Source organism: Nymphaea colorata, chromosome 9, assembly GCF_008831285.2.
Source record: "Nymphaea colorata isolate Beijing-Zhang1983 chromosome 9, ASM883128v2, whole genome shotgun sequence".
NCBI lineage: Eukaryota > Viridiplantae > Streptophyta > Magnoliopsida > Nymphaeales > Nymphaeaceae > Nymphaea > Nymphaea colorata.
The window spans coordinates 8145798-8155858 of NC_045146.1; the positions used below are offsets into that span (position 1 = coordinate 8145798).

The 10061-nt window shown below is 35.8% G+C and overlaps 1 long non-coding RNA gene across 1 annotated transcript; it reads right to left on the minus strand.

The window, feature by feature from the left end:
* Positions 1-508: 508 nt before the first annotated feature.
* LOC116260925 (uncharacterized) lies at positions 509-1721 on the minus strand. The gene is made up of 2 exons (XR_007574290.1): positions 1435-1721; positions 509-1324 (listed from the first exon to the last, which is right to left on the minus strand). It is a non-coding gene; the product is annotated as an uncharacterized LOC116260925 (long non-coding RNA).
* Positions 1722-10061: the final 8340 nt, after the last annotated feature.

Consider the following 10061-nt stretch of genomic DNA (forward strand, 5'->3'; position numbering starts at 1 on the left):
AAACATGGTCTCCCCATTTCTATACTCTTTCTTTCTATAATAGTACTGTACAATGGCCATCAAGAGTCTCCTCATCATTTCTGTTCATCTTGTAAACTTGATTGGGCCATGTATTTGCTTCCTGCGAACCATAAAAATTGAGCATTCTCATATTAATTTAATATTAGATGATAAAATATAGATAAAAAGGGGGGAAATAGCAAACCATCTAAAGTATATTTTTGTCAAGCGTGAACGGTCTTCTGCGGACTCCAAGATATAAACATTTCCTATAAGAATACAATGATTTTTTTTATTATTATTCTTCAAATATGGCCAATATAAAGATCCCAAAGGCATAGTTTTTCTCAAGTTTTTGGTTGAGAGAACTAAAAAAACCGCTTCAACCCATTTGCGTTGATAAACTAAAGAAAGAATGTTAAACACGAAAAGCCCAAATAATTTCAAGCCAATCCATTGAAATGCCTATGGAAGTGACATTCACATCATCAAATCCAACAGACAAATATTTACATAAAAACACCTCCTCGGAGGTCACATTCATATCATCAAATCCAACAATCACACAGTGGGAGCACTACAATGTCAATGGAACAATTAAATAGTCCAGTACCCTTGAGGAAAAAACAAGCATTCTCAAGGACATCAAAAGTTATTGCAAGATCTCCACCAAACTTTGATGGTCAGGTCTACATCATTAAATCCACACTGTCACCACTACAAATTTAGAAAGTCAACTGAATAACCAAATACTACATAACCCTAGTTACACAGATTTTTGCTAAGTTATTGCAAGAAAATTAGATACTTCAATCAGTATGATTATAAGACAGAGACCTCCCAAACCATCTCAACAATCGGCTAAACCCAAAACCAGATCAAGCTCATGCTGGTTGTAACGTGAACTTAAACTTGAATTAATAAGAACCTCCCTAGCTAAAACCTGCTTGTCGATCCAAAAAACCTAAAAGTACAAAGGATCTTCTTCAAGAATGTGAATTTTCTGGTCAAATAAGGCTCGTAGAAGTATAACTATAGAAATATATGACCACTGTGGAAAAGCTCAAACAAATTTGTAAGTATGCAAGACGTTGGCTACAACATCATCTATAGCCCTAAACTTGTAACTACAGTCATTAAAAGGATTTCCATCTCTCTAGCAATTAATCAAACGAGTGGGATGTACTCTCTCTCTCATAAGTGAAATCAAGTATCGTTGTTGCTTGCAACTGTTTCTTGTTTAGTTGCAATCGAGAAGATTTCGCCCAAATATGATGGAGAGGAAGGGTCTACAACAACAAGAGAAGCTTTCCCCAGATTTGACCTAAGAATGATGCAGAAGGGGCTTCAGTAAAGGACATTGCATACGGCGTTTGACTAATAGCGAGAGTGAGAGAGAGAGAAGAAAGGAGGAATCAGAGATTGGCCTCTCACCAGGATGGGATGCCGAAGAGTCGGTTGGCACCAGCGAAGGAAGCCGGTGAGCAGCTGAGAACCGGAACACTTGGTGAACATGCCGCCAGGACACCGTTGATAAGGCTGCCTCAACGCGTAGATGTCGGAATGGAAGACAAACAGAGAAAGCTGTGGGTGCGGGGGAGAGAGAGCGAGAGGGAGTGGGACAGAGACTCTGTCAAGAGCATGTCCCAGGTGATGAGTTCCATGGGTAACCACGAAACAACATGGAAGAGAGGAAGAATATATAGCCCCTGTTCCAGTGTCCTTCCTGTCCATGTTGTTCTGTGTCTGATGTTTGTGTTGGAATTTTATAAAACGGAACAAGCTTGTTCGTTCCTTGCGAGGGACACCTATCAAACGGCCTCTTAATAAAACAAGAGCTTACCAAGAAGCAAAATATGAAAAATGATCGTTGAGAGATAGTATTGGAACAAATGTAGCCATTCCACTAGACCAGTACTTGAGAGTACCAAATAGGCGTAAAGTTTGATTTGCATCTATCCTATCCTATGAAGTTGTGCAATCTTTGAACATTTATTTAGTTATGTCTTCTAAAATATTCTACGCTCGCTCAAGTAAGTTTGAGGAGTGTTTTACACCTGGTATCCTAAGACCAACTGGTTTGAGAGTTGCTGATCCAAAACTCGTTGCAAGGATTCAATAGAAAGTCTGGTAGACATGACATGATAGATGTCAAAACTACATGACCATCAAAGCCATAGAGCCTCATACTAGCTTCTGGGATGGTTAGATATTTCTCTTGTAGGTGAACGTTGGCCTAAAAAGAAAAAAAGGAAAAACAAAAACAAGAATGAAAAGAGCAGAAAACAACCAAATTTAAGAAAGGAAAACAAGCAAAGATGTCTGTTTGAAAATCAAAGTCGCTTGAGTCAAAATTTCTCTAATTATAAATGTAAGTTTCTTGTGATTACAAAGGGAGCATGGATAGTGAAAATCCTGTGTGAAGTGTGAAGAAACCATATGACATGGAGAGCAATTTTCCCGTTTTATCACTTGAAAATGAAAAAGCAAGTCATTTTACACAACTTTCATAACATTTGGCTGAAAAGATTTTGCTCTTATAGGAACGGAACGAAATCATCCAGGTTCTTACAAGACAAAAGAGGTACAAGCAAAGGGATGTTTGTCAAATTTCAGAAGCATCTCACAAGCATTTCACAAGTGATCACGAGCATCACACAAGTATTTATACTCGCCCTATATACATATATATATAGGATTTGCTGATTTCAAGATTTCATCATCATTTTCAAGGTTTGGTGTTTTTGTCTTTGCCACTAAGCATGGATTCCTAGCTCAATATCAAAGACCGGCATCTACAAACACCCAAAACAACTTTTACAAGTCCAAATTACGATTTTACTCTTCAACATGATATTTCCAAATAGGATTTCAAAAGCCAAATTTCAAAAACAAAGTTCATTACCGAGCCAAACAAGTGCATTGTACACCAACATTGAGCAGCTAGACCTACACCTAGGTTGCCATTGCTCTAAAATGACCATTTCATCCCTGCACCCTGACCTAAAAAACAGGGATTTTTATCAAAACCCTGAGTACGCCATTTTTCAGCTTTACTTGCCCTTATAAGTTGTTAGAGTTAGCCCACTAGGGTAGCTAAAACCCATCTCACTATACCTAAATCACCTCATTTAGACCATGTACCACCCAATTCTAAAACACCAGAACCATGTCAAGCTGGACTGAGATAAATATAAGATCTCCTCTCCTCAGTGCATAAATAGTTCCTCAGTTATTTTTGTTCTGGAATCCACATTTGAGTTATAGAGCTTTGTCCTAAAATCATAATGACACTTTCTCACCAGCTCTAGCAGGTCCAAGCAAAACATCCCAAATCTATATCATGTCAACTCATGCCAAGCTAGAATCATAATCTTTAATGTCCAATCTGAGTATTTCAGACTTTAATTTCAGTTCATTCGTCTAGATTTTAGCTCAATTTCCATTTTACAAATTTACTAAGGTTTGTCCAGTTTCTCAATTAAAACTTTACATTGTTGTGATCAACAACAATTCAAGAGAATATTTCCATCGCTAGATTAGATGGACATGGCTCAAATCAAAATTTTCTATTTTGCCTTTGCGCAAGCTTTAGAAAAATGTCATTTTGATATCTATAAAATTTTAATTTTTGAGTTTTGAAGGAGCGAACAAGGTCATTGCTGCCTTATTTTTACCTTGTGTATGCCCCAATGTGGTCAACCTACCCACACGACCTACCAATTTTGATTTTCATGCCAGAGTATTTTGTGCTTCATGTCAATTCCTACGAAGAAACATAAATCGTTTGAAATTCTTTGTTGAGCAAGCCTGTCCAGATGGAATTGGAATCAATATCAGTATGTGGTTGGCATAAACATTTTTCTATGATATATCTGTTTTAAACTATGCTTTTAATCTATGCTTTCTTCACCTCACATCATGTATAATTTGTTCTCCAAGCTTAATGTCATTCTGAATCCTTTACCAATAATCGATACTTCTCCATGCATGCATTGCTTTTCATGGAATCGAATTTGGATCACATATGATAACAGTACTAATGGCATTTTTTTGTACAGTTAGTACTAATGACATCTTTTTGATATAATGAGTACTAATGATATTTTTTTGCACTTAGTTCTTTTTTTTTGGTATAGTGAGTACTAATGACAAGCAGTGCCTTTTCTTAGGGACGGAGTTCGAGATAGGTTAAGGAATTTGTGTAGCGCTCTCTTCCTTTTTCACAGCCTTGTATATTTACTATACATTAATACTCGCTCAATGAGTCGAGAACTGGACTCGATCATTGCCCCGTGAAGAATTGACTCCATAGACTCACTCCTTTGGCAATCCATGAACCAACGGAACCAACTGGAACAACAGACCCTGAAGAACCAAGAGAGTTTCTTTCTCTAGACTCAACTCTCAGTCAGGCTTCTGACCACGCACTTCTTTCCATTCACTAGTCTCAACCATAGAAAGACTAGATAATGGAGACGAACTGGAATAACGTCCGATCTTATTTGTGGATTGAGTGGAAAAGGGATACATGAAGTTCGTTCTGCTCTTCTGTGCATCTATGTGATAGAACCATAAGAAAGGGACAACTTTCGTGTAGTTTGCAGCCGGGAATGCTGGAAGCTGATATCTGTAATAAGCCAGGATGGTGACTCGGAGGGATCAAAGGTTCATTTTCCAGTGTCACTTGGTTAGACATCTTCCATTCACCATGGACCGACCTCAAAAGAGTCGTCATTCCAGATCCACATCCTCATCGGAACCTTCTGCGACGACGGATTTGATTGATGGGACACTATTGGCAGGGCAGAAAAAAAAGGCCCCACTGTGAGAATATTTTTCTGATTGAAAAAAATACGATTTACAATAAAGTTTTGTGTTTTGGAGATGAGATAGAGGACTCAATGTTTTTGTCTTATATCGATCCACCAAGGAGGATAGACTTCCTTCTTCTACTATAAGAAAAGGTCATGCCCTCCTCTCTCTCCATACTTTAAGAGCTGCCATTGGGTATAATACTTTGGTAAATGTCAAAGTAGTACTTGAATTGGCTTGCCTCAATTCAATGTAAATAGTTTAGGGTCATTTGGCCTAGGTCTTGGTCCATGCTGCATTAGCGGTCAACCTAGTCCTAACCAGGCTTAGTGCCAAGGCCATAGGAGCAGACTCGGTCGGGTCTTTAGGTCTAGGTAATTTCTTTTTCCTTCCTCTTCCATTTTTTATTTGCAAGTTACTCTTTTTCTTGCTTTTGTCTTCTGTCTTGCATGCTTTAGTTTCTCTTTTTTTGGTTAGTTCCTTTGTTTTGTTGATTTACTTTAGTAATAATGAATTTTCCTTGTATAGACTTGAATTTATGTCTCTAGGCTAGGCGCATGGGTCAACTATGCCCTTGGGTCAACTATGCCCTTGTCACCCCTTTCTTCTTATAGCAGGGTCGGTCAGGTCTATTTGTAGTTTCCTTGATTTACTTTAGTAACGTTGTAGTTTAACTTATTTCATTTTCTGCTTCTATCTTTTCTTATTTACAATTTAGTGCTTTTCTTTCCTTTTCTGCATGTTTAGGTTTTCTTTGGTTTTAGAATGCTTAGTTTAATTTATTTCTTGCTTCGTTCCTAGCTTTTCTTTATTTGCTTTAGTAATGACATAGTTTAGTTTATTTATTTTTCTAGCATATACTTAAATTTGTGTTTACATGCAAAATTTTTCAATCTTACATGCATACTGTTTGTAGATGGAAAAATAAAATTTTGTACTTGCCTCCATTTTCCTTGTGCAGGAATCCGAGAGAAGAAACCAATCTTGTCTTCTTTACCAAGGGTTATCAAGCCAAGGACTAAGTTTATGATCTAAGTTCAGATTATCGTCTAGACCTTTTGAAATAAAGACAAACATGCTCTAGGTTTAGATAATCATATGATTTTTAAATCTATGTGGATCATCAGATTTTGGATTTACATGAATTGATAATATGATTGAGGGACTTAGTTCATGATCCTAATGATCATTAGTTCATGATCCTAATAATCATTGATCCATGCAAACGAAACCTAAGTCCAATATGATGCATGCAAAACTAAGTTCAAACATGGTTTAGACTTGGTTTCTAGAGTTTTGGGGACACAGACCCAACAAAATCTAAAATTTAAATCTAAAATCCAATAACTTTTAAGTTCCAAATCAAAGGCTCAAAATCTAATATCAAGATCCAATATCAATTCAAGGTTTGATTAAGGTGTAGATCAAATCCAAAATTAAGTGATTATGATCTGCATTTAAACTGGGTCGATCTAATCCAGTTTCAAAATCGGGTAGGGTTTGAGATCCGAGTTTAAGGTTCAAAATCTTCTTGATCCAATTGTGAAATCCATGATCCAAGTTTAAAGTTTTAAATCTAAGGTTTAAGGATTTAGTCCAATATCTATGTTCGACCCAAGATTAGATCCAAAGTCCAATTTTATGACCCAGATTCATTTGTTCAGGAATCGAGGTTTGATCCAATTGAACTTGATTTAATAGTTCAGTGTTGTAGGTCCAAAGTTTGGGGTTTGACCCATAATTTATGTCAAACCTAGAATTAGATCCCAATTCAAATTCTAAGCTCAATTGTTCCAGAATCATGAATGAATCCAATTGATCTTGATCTATTCTGGATTCTCATGACTATGTTTTAGTGGCTTGGGGTAGATCTCGTTAAAGCTTTGCCAAAGTGAGTTTGGGCTCAAGCTTTGAGTGGGTTAGATCTGGTTCTAGAACTTGCAATAGCTCTAGGTCAGGATGTAATGGGTTCTAGGACCGGTCTGAGTGAGATCCTAAAAGACTTAAATTGGTTTTAATTCTTAACTAGGTTTAAACCATGTATGAACTTAGGTTTTTAATAAAAAATATTTTGAAATGTGTTGAGGTATTTGGAAAATGTGCATATGAAAACCATGTCTTCAAAATGTGCCCACGCTTATCCTAGGTTGAGTTGGGTTTCACATGCCGGGATGTTGTCTCAAGGCATGCTACTATTCAATTAGACTTAGTTGCTACATGGTCCTAGACTAGAACTGTAGTTTAAAGACCAATGCATATGCATGGTTCTAATATACTATGATTAAATAAGAAAATAGACTATATGACAACATGCATTAATTTCTAAAGTAGACATACAAGAATTAAAAATTGAAACATTAAAATGAACATGGTAGAGATAGTAGTGGGTTACTTGTCCATATTCCTAACCTATGAGACATTTAAATTAAATCTATGTAGAAAGCATGGATAGCTAAACTACAACATGCTTAATAGAGGTTAAACTAACCTAGGTACTAAAATGGAAATAAGCTAAACATTGAAACAAAAATAAACTAAACTAAAAGTTAAAATTAAAATAAGCTAACCTAAGCATTAAAACAAAAATATGAAAAGCTAAGCATGCAAAGCTAAGCGTGCAAAGCAAATATAAACTGACTAAAACATGCTAATTATAAGAGAAAAGCTTAAAGCACGCTATCTAAAAAGGCAAGAAAAAAAGGACTAAAATGCAAAAGGAAAAGAAAAGAAGACAGAAAAAGAAATTTACCTAACCTGCACCTACACCTAGGCTGACCCGTGACCTAAGCTAGCTCCTTCTCGCCTTAGTCAATTAGAATGATTGCCACTGTTGTGACTCAAATGAAGAATAGACTTAGATCTTAAAAATTTTACTTTTTGTCCTTGGGTCGCATGTTCTAAGAAGGGAGGGGGTCACCTCTATTTATAGGGAGATGAGAGAGAAAGTCTTCTTTTTCTCCATCGATATGAGATTAAAATTTTGGGAGGAGTAAACTCATCTCTATTAAACAAACCTTAGGTAAGAATTAAAAACATTATATTATACAACATTACATTATGCAATTCCTTGAAACAGAAAAATGTTCGCATTAGAGTCACATGAACACTGATTTCTATTCTATCGGAACCAGAGTGCTCAGCTCTACGTTCTGTAAGAATAATGATAAACTATTTGCATTGACATCTGGCACAATATATGAAATCATACATGATATTTTTCTAATATATGCACATTTATGCACTTGGGCTTTGGATTGGGATATGATTATGAGATTCACTTCATGATCTAGATCCAAAGAAAATTCTAGATATTGGATATGAACATGGACTTGAGATTAGATCGAGAGCTGGATCTAGAGAAAGTTATAGAAATGAATCTTAGATGTGATAGGAGATTTGAATCCAAATTCCAAATAAGAGATCTGGATGACAATAATTCATAGATCCAAAAATGTGGACGAGGAGGTTATAATTGGTGCTCTAAACATTATGAACTTAGGTATATATGACATAACCTAAGTTTAGAATGGTATTTTTGAAGATGGAATGGCTATTTTATCCTTGGGCATGGGTAAAAAATATTTAGAAGGAAATAACAATTTTGCCCTTGATTGTTGTTCCGAATCACCTGAATCACTTGTTACATGTTTGAAATGATGCTGAATTTAGGTAAATATGACATATAATCCTAAGTTTAGGCAAAAATATCAATCATGCAAAATGACTATTGTACCCCTAAGTATGATTTTGGGTTTAAACAGGTTCAAGTAAGAAAACTGGTTTGAACTAAGGTTCTAGGAAACAAAGAAAGCTATAAACCAAGGTATATGCAGCCTATGCACTATGTGTAGAAGCATATGGCTCAAAAAAGAAATATTGTCTTATGCTTTGTGTAATTTTAGGGTTCTGGAAGAGTTTTCTTGATTTGATTGGACCAGCCTGTGGCCTACTTCTGGATTTGCTTTGGTTACAATTTTATTGAAAAATTCCTCCTAAATTCTTCTAAAAATCAAGTTCTCAAAAATTTTCAAGCTTTAAATATCATATTTATAAAGGAAAACTGATGTGGGCTTAAAAAATTTAGGTGTCATTGGAATTTTCTAACGGAGCTGGGGGTGTTTGGATAAACTACTTACCTATAAGGATATGTTGAAAAATAAAGAAAATTTGAAAATTTGATATAATTCTACTAAATTGAGCTCGACAACAGTTTACAAAGTGTAACAAGTACTATGGATTAGCTTCATGGCATTTAGAACCGAGTCGAACTCAAACTAGGATGAATAAATTCAAATCAAACTAAGGGAAGATTGATTTAAACATGAGTGATCGATCCTAGCTTAGTTTTATCTCACTCTATTGGGTTGAGCTCAAACTCTTGGAAACATGAGAGAGAAAAAGCTTTAACGCCTTTAGAACTAAATAAACTCAAATGGGAACGAATGAATTTAAACCAAACTAAAGATCGATTTATATATGATAAACATGATCCTAGCTCATTTTCAGCTCACTATATTAGGTTGAGCTCAAATTTAGCTCAAAGCTCTCAAATAGGAACGAGAAAAAACTTTAGAGCCTTCATAATTGAATTGAACCCAAACTAGGATGAACAAACTCAAACCAAAGTAAGGGAAAATCGCTTTAGGGCCTACTTTATCGGGTTGAGCCCAAATTCAACTCAAACCTCTAAAAACATGAGAGAGATAGACCTAAAGGAAAGCTGTGAGTTATTGTAGGGCTGAAACTTGGGCTAGGTAACTCAAAGTAACTGAAAGAAAGTTTTCTTTCCACTAAGATAAACCTGTCCTAAACTTAGTTGGATTTAAGGATATATGATCAAGCTAAAAACCATAGTTTTAAGTTTTGTTAAATTGATTTGAGCTATGGGTAAGCTGACTTAAGCCAGTCAAAAAGAGCTGATGAGCTGATTTTAGCTATCATAAGAGACTTGAAGAGCTAAGAATCACTTTATTTGAGTTTGTCCTAAATGATTCTCAGGGTTTCTAAGATTATCCGACATCTAGGGGTAAAATGGTCATTTGATATAATGGAGAAATTTGCGATGTTTATACTAGTGAGTGTGAGAATTATCCTAAATGCTCAAATGTTAGGCAATTCTTAGCATGCATGGGTGAAATTCCTGATTTTGGGCTAAGATGGTAGGTTGCAAGGATGAAATGTCCATTTAAGATGGTGACAACCTAGGTGATTCTGGGTCAAGATCTCTTGTTCTAGAATGACGTTCT